The sequence below is a fragment of the Musca autumnalis genome, unplaced genomic scaffold, assembly GCF_047663935.1.
Source record: "Musca autumnalis isolate F117 unplaced genomic scaffold, ASM4766393v1 scaffold_3, whole genome shotgun sequence".
NCBI lineage: Eukaryota > Metazoa > Arthropoda > Insecta > Diptera > Muscidae > Musca > Musca autumnalis.
The window spans coordinates 109,697,467-109,713,511 of NW_027411866.1; the positions used below are offsets into that span (position 1 = coordinate 109,697,467).

At 35.2% G+C, this 16,045-nt stretch overlaps 1 protein-coding gene across 2 annotated transcripts in view; it reads left to right on the forward strand.

Moving 5' to 3' along the window:
* Nucleotides 1–16,045, forward strand: part of disco-r (disco-related basonuclin zinc finger protein) — a 128,567-nt gene that overhangs the window by 36,093 nt on the left and 76,429 nt on the right. Inside the window, exon 2 of one of the 2 annotated variants that reach the window (XM_073973542.1) lies at nt 12,355–12,389. The exons of the other annotated variant lie outside the window; for it this stretch is intronic. The gene's annotated coding sequence lies outside the window, so the exon portion shown is untranslated. The remainder of the gene's footprint in view (nt 1–12,354; nt 12,390–16,045) is intronic. 2 annotated transcript variants of the gene reach the window in all.

Below are 16,045 nucleotides of genomic sequence, written 5' to 3' on the forward strand. Positions count from 1 at the left end.
TTCCTGTTATTTCCAACCGATTTCTGAATTTGTTGGCTTGGTATTGTCATTAACAAGTAAATCAAAAGATATTTACAAAAAGCCCAACATAATTGAAAGAATTTCTTGTAGTAATCCCTAATTAAACATCTAAAATTTTCAAAATTTATCTTTTGCAATAATATAGTTGACTAACTGTAAATTTATTTTATATATCATACAAATTAAATGTGGTTTGGGCGGGACCTTTTTCAATATTTAAATTTAATAAAAGTTATTTTAGTCATTAATAGGAAAAAGGTCTTTCATTTGTGCAACAGAAAATTATTTTTTTTTTCACTTCATAGCATTTTTGCAAAATTTTGTTTTTTTAATTGGTTTGTGCCGAAACTTTTTTATAATAAAATGGAATGAATGTTATTTTAGGCATTAATAGGCAAAAGTTCATTTATTCTCACTAGAGGAAATCATTTTTGAGAAAAAATTTCAAAAAGTCATAACCCTAGTGTATTCATTTTTTGTCCGCATTCGATTTTAGTGTTCATCTTGTAAATATACTTCGATATATATCTGTATCAACTATTTTTCGCATAAAATACATTAAGTTCCCCTATCGATGAAGTTTTTAAATCTCTGTTTCCGCAAAAACGAAGATGCTGCATCAGTTTTTCCATTGCAGTGGAAACGGCCCGCAGAAAATGCGATAAAATTCGCGATATTTTAAATTGTTAAGGTAAATTTCTTACTTTGGAATTTCTTGTATCTCGCAGGTTAGTAGATAAATTTTCACCGGAATGATTTATTAGATCCGGAAAGTAAAAATTTAAAATTTGCAATTTAGTACGAGGAAATCGAATTACAATTGTAAATACTAGGCCCGAAAAAATTATGTTTAGAAAAATGTTCGCACAAAATATCCGTATTTGGATACAGATTTCTGTGAAGCTGTGTAGACTACATTCACGGCACATACAGTAGAATCGCGATAATTTGTACCTCGATAAATCGAAAATCTTGATAATTCGTAAAAAATTGCCGTTCCCTTGGATTACGAATTATCGGGGTTCTAATGTATATAAAATAACTCAGAATTGCGAGTTCTACAATCCTATAAATGATTTTTTGAAAAAAATGCGTTGCAAACGGAAAAAACAAACATAATATACCCTCCTTACTATGGTGTAGGGTATAATAATTAAAATTTGATACACATATATGAGGTTGTAAAAAGTCATCACCCTACCGGGCACACATTGCTAACGCATTTCATCCCCTCTAAGTACGAACATTGATATATGTACTAAAATGTCGCTTTTATATGGGCTTGCAGGGCTGCCTTTTTTTACCCAAATCGCCAAATCAAGTATCAAAAATCGCCAAAAACCGCCAAAACGAAAATTTTTCAATTTTTGTTAAAATTTATACTTCATTTAGCTATTTTTTTAATAATTTTTAATTTGTTTATTAAAATCAAAATTATATATGTAATATAAACTAGTAAGGTACACGTACATTTTAAGATTTATTGTAATCTTAGTTAATTTATGTTATCGCTATTTGAGACCATTAGCTACTTTTGGAGGTAGTAAAACTAAGTACACAAATTTATAATATTATATACTTCATTCTCATCTGTATCGTTTTTGTTTTCAGTGTCATACATATTATTTCTATTATTGAATCTTTTTAACATATCTTGAGTTGGTTTGAAATAATTACAACATAGTTTATTTGTATTAAAAAGAATTTATTACCCTCAATAGAGCATCCAAGAACTCAAATTGGATCGAATTCCGCAACCTTGTTTTGGTACAATTCATAATTGAGAATACCCTTTCAACACAGGCATTACTGGTTGGAATAACTAACATATTAAAAACAGCTAGTGATATTTCTTTAAATTGATATGTACTTGCCGCATCATGGTAATCATAAGCTTTTGGCCAAAAGTCGAGTAAATTTGTTGGAATTTCATCTTTAAAATACTCATATTCTACAATTCGCCAACAAAATCGCCAACTATTATGTAAACCGCCAAAAAATCGCCATGTCGCCAAGTCAAAAATTAAGTCGCCAAACGTGTTGAAAAATCGCCACGTTTGGCGAGAAATCGCCATTCCTGACAGCCCTGGAGCCAGGGAGTAAACGATTTTTTTAAAGATGTGAATGTGTCCCTCTAGTGAACGCTCCATTGAATTGTCTATTATATTACACGCTTTAAATTTCACTTTAGCATTTGTCGTATATGTATGTATGTCTTTCCACTAGCATATAAAAATAATTGTCATAAGTTAAGTGGTTGATAACAAATCTTCTACAATAAAAGCCCTTTAAGATCAACAGCAACAGCGATCAAGGAGAATGATTAAAATGAAGCGATTATAATTGTTTATATTTTATAATTTTATGTCATATATTTCTATTTTTTACTTAATTTATTCACAAATATTTACATTAACATTATAATTGTCGTGTTGAAAACACATAACCATCATCCAAAGTCAAAAGGGAGGAGAAGATGTATGAATGAATGCACAGAAATACAAAAACAAATTCTAATTAAAAGATTTCCAAAAGATTTAATGCATTTTAATTTAGGCTTTAAGAAGCATCGCCACCATCTCCCGACCCGGGGGCGGGCGGAGGTTCTAAAATAATTTTGTATTTTTTATTCATTTGTGTGACCTTTTGTTTAGTGTTTGTTTGGGGATTATTCGTTTGCCATTGTACATTTGTGACGCTAATAAGCGACGACATGCAATCTCCTTGGACTTGCTGAGCTTGTTCACAATGCAGCCAACGAGGCTGACATAGCATGGCAGTTTTTATACACTTTTTCATTGTAAACCTACTAAACATGGGGAATAACATTGAATCGATCCTCTTTATAGTGGCTTCTGCTTCCACCACCAATAGTTTGCCGATGATGATAATAAGGGGCTGTTGTGTGGTTAGTTTCGTTTTTTGCTGTTTTTTTTCAGAGTGTTAACTGTTGTAGCACCAATTAAAGCCTTAAATCATTCTAATCTTATCTGTCTTTTTAGCTACTTGCAGTGTAATTTCACAGAATCATACAATCCATGAGCTTAGTGACTTTTTCACTCTTCGTTTGCCTGTCGGCATGCCACTTTAACATTGGGCTTTTTGATTAAGAATTTTTTAAATATCCGTTGATAAGTTAAGTTGGCAATTTTGTATGTGTGCGAGAGAGTGTATGTGTATGATTACTGTAGTCCCATTTTTGATATTTTGTAAAACGCAACTTTTTATAAATTCTGTGACTAGAGATACATTGTCTTCCCGTTTGGTTAAATTCTGCAACAAAAATGTGAAATTGCTTTTCTTTTGCACAACAACATGCAATCCACTCTCAAACCTCATGCAATTTATGAAGAAATAATTTCTAATTAAAGCAGCGTAGCCAATTGTAATGTTACATAATCCCCATTAAGTAAAAGTTATGAAATTCTAATGTAGTCGGTCAGGTATTTTTAGCAAGAACTGAAAACTTGAATATTGAAGTTTTAGGTAACAAAAAATGGAATTCAAATTATGTTGTGAAAAATGTTTCATATTTAGAAGATAATTTATTTGTTGCTTAGAAAATGTTAATTGCAAAAATTCGAAGAAAATTCTTTGATTTTCAGTGCATGTAATGTGAGCAGAAATTACAGATTGAATAAGCCGCTCAAATATTTGCATTTATTATATCCTCCACCAAAATATTAAGAGTACGAGGGCTGCACGAAAACTTTCTGGCCCAGGCAAGACCCAGGCGCCATTTGTAATATTTTTTGGAAAGTTTGAAAGTTTTAAGCCTAAACGTATGGAAAAAACACTTTGAAATTTACTTATGAACATTTTCGTCCGATAATTTTTCACAGCTTTCGACGAGGATAATCACGGCAAGGGTGCATTAATCAAATTGAACCTTTATATGCTGATAAAGGGCCATCCAATAGCACTATGAAAAACATGTTTATTGAATTCAACAGTGGCCGACACTCGCCAATAAAACGAACGTGAGGGTCGTTCGTGCTTGAACGGACAATGCAAGATCGCCATGTTATATAAAGGGAGATCCTTGGGCATTTCTTCCACCAACTAATATTTGATATTGCGAGAACACCTGGTCGCAAAAATTGATCCAGTAAAATTGGACAATCCCTCAAAAAGGCTCTTGTGTATTGGTGTTAAGATATAAGATTGTTACAGACGATGAATCTTGGATCTATGCTTAGAAACCGGAAACAGAACAGGAATCGACTGTATGGGCCTTCGAAAGCGAGACAAATCCAACGACACTTGTTCATGTAAGAAGCACTTCGAAGCAAATAGTCGCCTGTTTCTTCGGCTAAACTAATCATGTGGCGACTGTATGTCTTGAAACATGTAGGACCTTAATTCTGAGTAGTACACTACAATTTGTTTGCCTGAAGTCTTCTGAGAAATTCGAAACCATCCCAGCAAAATAAATTGGAAGTAGTGCAATGTAGACTAGTTCTTTCACGGCATGTTTTTATGCATTTCAAACGGAGTCGTGAAAAAGGCACTCCATTCCACAGATTTTAACCGCATTTGGATGCAATCCCAAGAATCACATCCATTTGTCACATTTTAACAACATCCGGAGGCAGTTCAACGGAGTCGTGAAAAAGGCACTCCAATTCCTCACAATTTAACAGCATCCGGATGCAGTGCAAACGGAGTCGTGAAAAAGGCACTCCGTTCACTACATTTTATTAGCAGTTGTTAGAGATCCCTACATGTATGTACATAAATCAGTTTGTACATCTCTACAGGCAGCGGTATACATTTACAGAAAGAGATAATCGTGTTAACATTTCCAAATATTTGTTAATACAAACTAAATAACATTTAATTTGTGAAAATTTTCCGGTAACTCACGAGAAGAAAATTTCCCAATGGAGTGCTGTTGGAGTACATGTCGAAATCTTAACTGGTGAAGACAATATCAAACCCATTTAGCAGATGAAGCAAAAGCACTTAAGCTTGGATTAAATGATTAGCGGAGGAAACACACATGTTTGCCATTGAATTCAATAGAGAATTTTCATAATTTGTGTTAATTTAATAAAGTTATTAATATTTTTGTTTTACACAAATAATAAATGCATTTTATTTTGTTATTCAAAACACGTGCTCTGGACTGCCTCCTATTCTACCCCAAAGGGTCAGTTAAAATGCAATGCTAAAGGGTCAGTTAAAATGCAATGCCAAAGGGTCAGTTAAAATGCGGTGCAATGGAGTGCCTCTTTCCGGGGTCACTCCCTTGTAAAAATCATGAGTGAAAATGCATAATTTGATGCACTTCCAAATCACTTGTACATATCATTTAACTGCCTCTTTGGAGGCAAACTTTTCGCTGGGATGTTTTGGAGGTGTCTCAATCGGAGTGGAAAAAGTGATTCAACAATTGGTTTGACCGCATGAAAAGTGTATAAATCACGCAGGCTATTTAATAAAACGATAAAACTATTTTTGATGGTAAATATTCGCGTTTTTATTGTTATGTGCAGCCCTCGTATAATTATGGTAGCTGATGGCCATAGTAGCCAATGCTATCTCTTATTAACATTGTATTTACTACATGTTAATACAATAAGTAAATACATTTTTAATTACGTTTGTAACACATCGAAATATTCGTCGGAGACTCTATAAAGTATACATATTCTTGGTCGGCATAAAATTCTAAGTCGATTTAACCATGCCCGTTCGTATGTTGAAATCAATATACAGCTCGCAGTTTTTAAGATGGAGCTTTATAATTTGGTGTAGAAGCTACTATTACTCCTAAGATGTTTGGTAACGTTTTGATATAGTCCCCATTGAACGGTACCTACCGATTTTCGGTAATTTTCTAATGACTGAAATATGGTATTTAATCTTGGTCTGGGGAATAAAACTTACCGCGTGAAAATTGTCGGTATAGGTCCACGCCTTCATATAGCCCCCATAGAACGGTACCTCCCGATTTTGGGTATTTTGCAGGTTGTATCCTCAATATCACACTGAAATTGCTGAAATTTGTTATTTAGTCTTCGTTAGGGGTATGAAGCTTTCCACCAGAAATTTGTTGCTATAGGTTCATGTCTTCATATAGCACCCACAGAACGGTACCGCCATATTTTCGGTATTTTGAAGGTTGTGGCCTCAATATCCGACCGAAATTTGTTGGTATAAGTCCACAACTTCATATAGCCCCATAAAAGCGTACCCCCCGATTTTCAGAATTTTAAAGGCTGTGCCCTCAATATTCCACCGAAACGACTGAAATTTGTCATTAAGTGTTCGTTGGTTAAATGTTACACCTGTAAGTTGTCGGTATTGCTCCACGTTGCATCTTACATTTGTCGGTATTGCTCCACGTTTTCATATAGCCCCCATAGAACATTCCCTCTCGGTTTTTGGTATTCTGAAGATTTTGGCTTCAATATTACACCGAAATGGCTAAAATTTGGTATTTTTTCTTCATTGGGGGTATAAATCATTCCACAACAAATTTGCCTTTATATGCCGAGGTCCACATACGTATAGTCCCCGTAGAACGGTATCCCCGATTTTCAACCGGAATGACTAAAATCTGGTATTAAGTCCTCGATGGAGTTAAAAAACTTTCCTCCAGAAAATTCAATGTCAACTTTGTATACAGCATCCGTAGAGCGGTACTCCTGATTTTCGTTATTTTGAAAGGTTATTATTCAACCGGAATAACTGAAATTTGGTATTTAGTCATTGGTTTGTTGGACATCATCCTACTCTTCATATTCTTTCCCTTCCAATTTTGAAGGTTACTACATTGCAAATGGAGTAAGCCTTGCCATTTGTCTATGATAGAGTGGTTAGTGGGACGTCGTCAAGTCCCACCACAAGGAGAGTGAAATCCACTTTCTTAACACTTCACTTCCAAAGTCTAATTTTGTATATCAAAGACCTCAAGCATGCGCTCCGTCTCGATTCTGCAGTCATACCCCTTGACGTACGCCGTAGTTCTTTCGTGCTACCTTGGCGTAAGTAAATGGCGGCTCCGTTTCGGTCTCCGTGGCCGTCTTTCTCTTCTGAAAGGTCATTGACTTCTTTTCTGAGTCCCGGTAATTCCAGAAGATTCTGCGGTCGCTCTTGATCTCTTCTTGTCCGAGCTAACATTGTCGGTCTCTGTCAACAGATACTTTTGACAGTCTCCTCCACGTTGGACTTGACGAAGTTTGCTCGGCACATTTGAAGCTGGGAAGCTCTTTTTATTCTTACATGGTTTAGCGGTTTTCTGTTCCTCAGTAGATCTTATCTTATAATTGATCGCCTTTGGAACATCCTGTGGTTATCTATTTAGTCGCACTTGGTTCTTCTTAAACTTCCGTCGTTGAGCTCCTGACCACTGCACTACTTCGTCGTCAATCTTGTGGACTTCCTCTTTATTGGGATTTTCCACAACGGTGGTGTTCTTTTTTCTGCTTTTGTTGTCGGATTCGGAGTGAGGGTCTCTCCCAGTTTCTAATCGTTGGGTCAAGTTAAATCTCTCCTTAAGCTTCCTTTTCTCCTCCTCCGTTTTTCCTTTAGGTTGTGTGCTTGTAACTGCAGCTTCGATTCAGAAATGCCATGACACCCACATCTATGGGAGATGTGTACTCATGATCGTTTGATAACGGCGAGGTGCGACTCGCAGGCGAATCACTGGTCTTCGCCGGTACTGGATATTAGGCCCGACACTGTAACTTTTATTTCCTTTGTTTCCTTCTTCCATATTTGTTTTTTGTTCCGTAGCCAGTTTTTTGTCCGCTGGAAACTCAAGGTTTCCAGAGGTAGATGATCGTACCACTCTTCCACAGACTGGTCAAGTCACGAGTGATTTCCCTCGTCTAGGCCAAAGTAGTATAACCATCCACCTCCCCGCGCACGGTAGGATAACTGACAAAACACCCACAGACTGGCAAAATACCTTCGGGACTGCCAAACCACCTTCGGGTACCTCCACACAAAATTTAAATTTTTTTCAGTAAAGTGCAATGCAAGGCTCGCTCTCGAATAATTTGGAAATTGTTTGCAAAGGCTTGTCCTCGCGGCCTCTGTTTCGAGATAATGACCCAAAAGCTTAAAAGCCCTGCCGAGACCAACTAATATGAGTGATGAGAATGATTTCTAAAGGAGGGGTCACATTAGGCAAATATTTATTCCAGCGAGCTGCAGGAAGAGCGTTATTGACTTCTTATTATATATTTTCAAAACTAAACTCTTCTAAAATAGGACACATTAGTCACCCAACAGAACTCCACACCTGTGCCTTTTCGCATGTCACTTTGTGTCATATATTTTTTAATAGTTTCAACTTTAAGAATTACTAAAGTTAATTAAAGATTTGTTTTTATTGCATTTAACGAGATTTTTATATTTGACATAAAATTAATTACTTACAAACAGATTGCCGACTGACTAGCCATCGTCCTATTCAGTCTGGTGATCAAACCTCTTTGGCTGCCCCACAATGCATAATTTTGTTAATTGACAAACAAACACTGGTGGTGGTGCTGCTGCTGGGAGTGGTGGTGGCGGCAATAATAGCAATTGTACTAATGAATAGATTCAATACATGAAACAAGTATTTAAAATGCAAATTCAATATCAATTTAGCTGCCATTTAAAATGCATAATAAAGTACGCAGAGAATGACAGAGGTTACGATCCTATGCCGGAGACGAAATCGAAAGCGGCAATCTATCTTTTGTTGTAGAGTCTGTAGTTTTTAGAACACTTTTCAAGATTCATATGTATTGTCATTTATGCTAGCACAAGCAAAAAACAAGTACAATGTATATGACAAATTCACTTATAAATATATTTTATAAATAATATTTGTTGATATGTAAAAAAATAGCAACTCATGTTCTTAATTATTATTAATAATAATGGGTGTAAATAATTCTATTGAGTTATTTGATGGAAAAAAATAAAACGAAACATATTTGCGTAGGAAGAAGAGAGAAATCGACAAATAAGAGTGCGAACAAATCTATTGGATTCCAAAAATTCTATCAAAGAGTAAAAAGGCATATTTCGCCCGCATGTGTTATATTTGGAAGACAATGCCTTGACCTTTCCATTGATACCAATTATGCTGATTTACGATGTCATATAACATGGTTATAGCCTTGTATATACAGGTGGTACCCCACAGTTTTAATTGTGTGTAGTGTAGCCATAATCACATTAGAGGTTGCAGTTATAGTTTAATGCTGACAACATTTTGCACGAGATAAGGTTTTGGTCCAGTAAGATGCTAATTATAACGGCCCACACATTCAGTTACCGCCCCCACAAAAGTTCAAAAACTTTCTATAAAATAGTTACTCTCGAAGAGAGCAACCGATTTGGTCCCAAATTAGTGCATCATATTATTTCTTCTAGATATATATATATCGGGTTCGAATATGGATCCACTCCTTCGGGTATCTTCTACACAATTTTTTTTTCAGAAATTTGAATCAAAAGTTTGCTTACTAACAATTGTTGGTAAATGTCAGTAATTTGGTAGAGCCCCACATTACGGTGCCTACAGATACATCAATATATTTTATATATTATTATGGTGTTTGCTTATTTTTTGGTCATAGGTTGATTGTATATCTCTGTCAGCTCATCTGACTGGTGCTTTCTTACTTGTCCTTTTGTTAATTCGGTGAAAATCAGGTAAAGCTATTTTAAAATGCCTTTGGTTTGCTTTGGTCGCAATGATATAAAATAAATTCCATTGCAACTAATGACCAGGGCAAGTGGTGTAGGGTATTTCATGGTCGGTCCCGTTCAACTATAGACCTCTCTTGCTTGTTATACCCTCCACCATAATATGGAGGGTATCATTAAATTTTTCGTTCCGTTTGTAACACATCGAAAAATTCATCGGAGACCCTGTAAAGTATATACCCAGCAAAATGTTCGATGCCAAAGATGCCATTCAATCATGGGTGAAAGTGATCTGGCATGTCATCTTTTTAGCATCTCCATCGATGAATATTATATGAGCGTGGACCCCAAAAGATGCTATTCATTTTTGGATCCAAAGCATGTCATTTACACCAATGCTTTGGCATGTCATTTCCACCAATGATTTCGCATGTCATTTTCACCAACCCCTGGCAATGACATTATAATTACGACGAGAGTTTTAACAACATTGGTTGTGATTTCGAGTCGCCGAATAAATCAAGCCTATTGTAAAGAATTTATCTTATATATTTAGAAAAAATTTTATAAATAAAAACACAAAATTGAAATCTATTGGATCGATGGGATGGGTTCAAATGCTGATGAAAAGATCGGGTCTTTCACGGCTTCTTTTACATGGGTTTAAATGCTGATGAAAAGAACGGAACCACCCGATTTTCGGTATTTTGAAGGTTTTATCCTCAATATTTCACCGAAATGACTGAAAATGTGTATTTAGTCTTCAATGGAAAATATGAAAAATGTCGGCATAGGTCGAGGCCTTCATGTTGCCCCCATAGAATGGTACATCACGATTTTCGGTATTTTGAAGGTTGTGGCATCAATATTCCACCGAAATGGCTGAAATTTTGTATTCGTTTTTCGTTAGGGTTATTAAACTTTCCAACAGAAATTTCTCGGTATAGGCCCACGCCTTCATATAACCCCCATAGAATGGTACCTCCCGATTTTTCGTATTTTGAAGGTTGTGGCCACAATAATCAATAAATAATTAATAATAAAAAAAAAAAAATAATTGGTTTTTCGTCTTCGTTGGCGCTAATCAACTTTCCTCTCAAAATTTGTCTATATAGGTCCATGCCTTCATATAGCCCCAATAGAAAGGAGCATACCTCCCGATTTTCGGTATTTTGAAGGTTGTGGACACAATAACCGACCGAAATGGCTGAAATTTGGTATTTAGTATTCATTGGAGGTATAAAACTTTTCATATGAAATATTTCGGTATAGGTCCACGCCTTCATATGGCCCCCATAGAACGGTACCTCCCGATTTTCGGTATTTTGAAGGTTTTATCCTCAATATTCCACCGAAATGACTGAAAATGTGTATTTAGTCTTCAATGGAAAATATGAAAAATGTCGGCACAGGTCGAGGCCTTCATGTAGCCCCCATAGAACGGTACCTCACGATTTTTGGTATTTTGAAGGTTGTGGCATCAATATTCCACCGAAATGGCTGAAATTTTGTATTCGTTTTTCGTTAGGGTTATTAAACTTTCCAACAGAAATTTCTCGGTATAGGCCCACGCCTTCATATAACCCCCATAGAATGGTACCTCCCGATTTTCGTATTTTGAAGGTTGTGGCCACAGTAATCAATAAATAATTAATAATCAATAAAAATAATTGATGTTTCGTCTTCGTTGGCTTTATTCAACTTTCCTCCCAAAATTTGTCTATATAGGTCCACGCCTCCATATAGCCCAAATAGAAAGGAACATACCTCCCGATTTTCGGTATTTTGAAGGATGTGGACACAATAACCGACCGAAATGGCTGAAATTTGGTATTTAGTCTTCATTGGAGGTATAAAACTTTTCATATGAAATATGTCGGTATAGGTCCACGCCTTCATATGGCCCCCATAGAACTGTACCTCCCGATTTTCGGTATTTTGAAGGTTTTATCCTCAATATTCCACCGAAATGACTGAAAATGTGAATTTAGTCTTCAATGGATAATATGAAAAATGTCGGCATAGGTCGAGGCCTTCATATAGCACCCATAGAACGGTACATCACGATTTTCGGTATTTTGAAGGTTGTGGCATCAATATTCCACCGAAATGGCTGAAATTTTTTATTCGCTTTTATTAGGGTTATTAAACTTTCCAACAGAAATTTCTCGATATAGGCCCACGCCTTCATATAACCCCCAAAGAATGGTACCTCCCGATTTTCGTATTTTGAAGGTTGTGGCCACAATACTCAATAAATAATTAATAATCAATAAAAATAATTGGTGTTTCGTCTTCGTTGGCGCTATTCAACTTTCCTCTCAAAATTTGTCTATATAGGTCCACGCCTTCATATAGCCCCAATAGAAAGGTACATACCTCCCGATTTTCGGTATTTTGAAGGTTGTGGACACAATAACCGACCGCAATGGCTGAAATTTGGTATTTGTTCTTCATTGGAGGTATAAAACTGAAAACTTAACGCCGTTCTACTTGTTTTCTTACTATTTTTCTTAACAAAAAAAATCTACCAAAATATTTCGGAAAAAAATTATTTGGACAGATGCATGAACCGGCTATGAATACAAAATCGTATTTACCTTACAAAATCGTTATCATTATAAGATGAAGTAGTATGCAATTTTATTAATAATTCAATCTTCTCTTTTTTAACAGGTAAGCAGAAAAATTATCAACATTACTAAAATCAGGTAAATAAATTATTTTTGCATATATAAAATATATAATGTGACTTTCCATTATATAAAGTTTGGACAAGGTCAAATTGGTCACAGATTATAAACATTACTAAACGCAAAAATGTCAGATGCACAATTCATGGCACAGTATGAACTCATCCACGTCCCATATCCAGAGCATCTTGTAAGAAGGAGTAGGAAATTTTTATTCACAAGCTATAATAAAAAATAACGAGTATTCTAAAAGATATTATTTTTGGCACAAACACAATAAAAAGAATGTCCTCATAACAAGTACTTCAAAGAAAAACTTGACAAGAACATCGCCAGCACAATTGTGTGATAATAAATAATGATCATTAGTGATAGCAAACTGTTTTCCAATTCGTTGTCGTTTCCAGATCGTAAGCACTAAAAGTAAGAAAGATCACTGAAATTGTAACCAATTTTAAATTGTTTTCAATAGATCGTTGCCATTATTAAAATGATCATCATCGTATTGGGCGACGATATATTCACTTAAAACGTAAATATAGCTTCAGGTTAAAAACATTCAACAACTGTCAATACCACTTGGTATTAAGGGGTTATTGAAGTGGTATTAGGCATCTCTGTTTTCACACTAGCAAACACATACGCAGTAGGTACACTAGCTGCGATACCTTTTTACCATATTAAATATACTAAGTGTTTATTTGATTGAGATTTGGCCACTCACCATTTTTAACTAACAGCTTTAGCAAAAAAACTAGAGATACCTTTGCTACACCCTCTCTACGCTACTCTCACTATCCATTAGATAAATGAACAAGTTCTTTGCACTAAACTTGTGTGTGTGAATGCCAACAACTTCGAACTTCAATCAAAAGCGCATTCAACGCCTTTTGGTGCCATTCGAGTTCTTTTTTGCTCTGTTGCAGTTATGCGAATAAGTGTTTATGCGATATGGCAGCTGGAGGTTTTCTTTCCGTCTATCTACTTTTTTGTACGTACATTTTCTATGTATGTAAGTCTGTACCTTTATTCGTAGGAAACAAAATAGCTAAAGGCCATACAAGGAAGACGAAAAAAAAAACAAAAAAAGTATTTAGATATACGAAAATATTAGACACTTAAGTGACACATGACTTGCCCGTTTAGCAGTAATATGAACATTATCATAATGGAGTTTTGCATATAACAAAGATTAAATGATTAAATAATCTGTATGCAATGATATTTATAGTGAAATATGGAATTATTTAGTAAAAGTTTAGTTCGACTGTAGATATACAAATTAGGGTCTGAGACTTTAACAAAAGGAGATTGCAGAAGGTATTTTAACCAATGTAGTGACTCAGAAATTCTTTAGTGCATGGAAGGTACACAGAATATTTTTATAGCCTTGTCATTTTGGTTTATTGATGTAAGTATTGTTTTCTTGATTTAGTTATTCCGGATTTTGAAATATTATGAGAAAATATAGGTTTGTAGTAAACTTTAATGACTATCTCAGTCAGTTCATTAAGATGAGCTGGAACTATCAAAACCACTTATCAACTTTTGTTAAGAGATCATCTATCCACGAGGACACTTAGATACAGAATTATGTCTAAAGCTTAGAATAACAACCAATGGGGAGGTACCTTTTTATCGACGCTAAGTCAAAACATGGACCTATATTGAACTTTTTTACCTATATTGAATTTATTATATGGAATTACAGCCTTTTGATTAAAAATTGTAAATAAAATATTTTAAATCGGGAGGCTATACCAAACCTTGATTTATACAATTCATGGCAATTCGAGATCGCAATAGAAAGAAAATCTTACTTCAAAATTAATTCGACAAAATAATGCTCAAATTTAATGGTATCACCCGATTTTGTGAAATCGAAAGTTTTAACTACATGTCCGCTACATTCACCGCAAAAAGCGGTGGGAGACACTGTGTTGCAGTGGAAAGCACGTCCGCCTTGCACCCATAAGGTCTGCGATTCAATCCCTGACCAGAACATCAAAATTTTCTGCGGTTGCAAATCCCTTCAGTGTAATGTAGGCCAGGGGTGCTCAGAATAGTTCGTGTATTACTAGTGGTAAGGCAATCTCCCCATTACTAAGCAATGGCAAATGAAAAATAAAGAGAGAATACGTGTGGTTTGTTTTTACGCAACCGTAAGGAAGTGATCACCAATGATGTAGGCGACATTTCCTGAGCAAACAGGGTCCAAACAAATATTTGTTTGCAACATTTTGTAACATACCTCAATTTTATTTGTTTGGGTACTATCGTATTTTTTATGTCAGAACATTATTTTATTGATGGAGAGAGGATTTTGGTCAAAGAGAGTAACAACGGTACTCTCGCTCATTTTATAATAAAAAGCTGTGTGTATGGTGTAATAGAAGACACAAAAGCAAAGACGGGAGGGTAATAAACTTTATTTATTTCATATGTGGAAACTTTGGGTTTGTATTTATATTGCATCCAATGAAATATTTGTTTGAGCCCAAACATATATTTGTTTGCTCACAAACAAATATTTTCCCCCAAACATATGTTATGTTTGGGACTGATGAAAACATATACTATATGTTTGCTGCAAAATATGTTTGGGACATATGTTTGAGACGCGGTTTTTTTTCCTCCGTCCATGTCCAAGTACCTAAAATCGGGAGAACCGTTTTATGAAGTCAAGAAAAAAACATATGTCTCAAACATATTTTGCAGCAAACATATAAATGTTTTCAACAGTCCCTAACATAACATATGTTTAGGTCCTGCAATCAAATATATGTTTGTGTCCAAAAAAATATATGTTGGGTCCAAACATGTATCTGTTTGCAACCATCCCCAAACATATATTTGTTTGGATCCAAAAATATACATATCTAATATATATTTCTCTGCGTATAACTCGGTTAAAATTGTAGATAAAATCCTTAAACTACCGAAAGTCAGTAGGTACCATTATATGGAGGCCATGTCAGAACATTTTGACAATTTTGGGTGGAGATGTTTTGTAACCACCTTAGAAATGTAGAATAACCACTAGTTCGGTAAAAAATTTAGCTAAAATCCTCAAAATACATAAAATCGGGAGGTGCCATTATATGGGGACTATACCAAAATATGTTGAAAATTTTCGGTGGAGAAGTTTTGTGACCACCAGGTACTTCAAATGTAAAATTACCTCTAGTTCGGTCAGAAAATGTAGGTAAATGGGGACTATTCCAAAACATGTTGGAAATTATTTGCGGATAAGTTTGTGACCACTGGGAACTACACATGTCTAATTACAGGTAGTTCGGACTAAAAATTTATGTAAAATCTACAAAATATCTAAAATCGGGAGGTACCGTTATATTGGGGGCTATACCAAAACATGAACCTATGATGATAATTTTTGGTGAAGAAGTTTTGGGATCCCTGGGACCTTCAAATGTATAATTACAAGTTCGGTCAAAAATGTAGCTAAATTCCTGTTTAAACACTCCGAAAAATATTTTTGTTGGCCAAGGACCTGGTTAACAATCGTAAAATAGGGCCCTGAGTTCGAAATCAAGAGCTGATAGAGAAAAACAATTTCCGGATTTGAAAATAACTCGCAAGTTTGAGTTAGAAACAGGAAAAACTAGGATTAAACCGCCAACTTATTTCATCTTATCCTAGCATTCTTATTAACA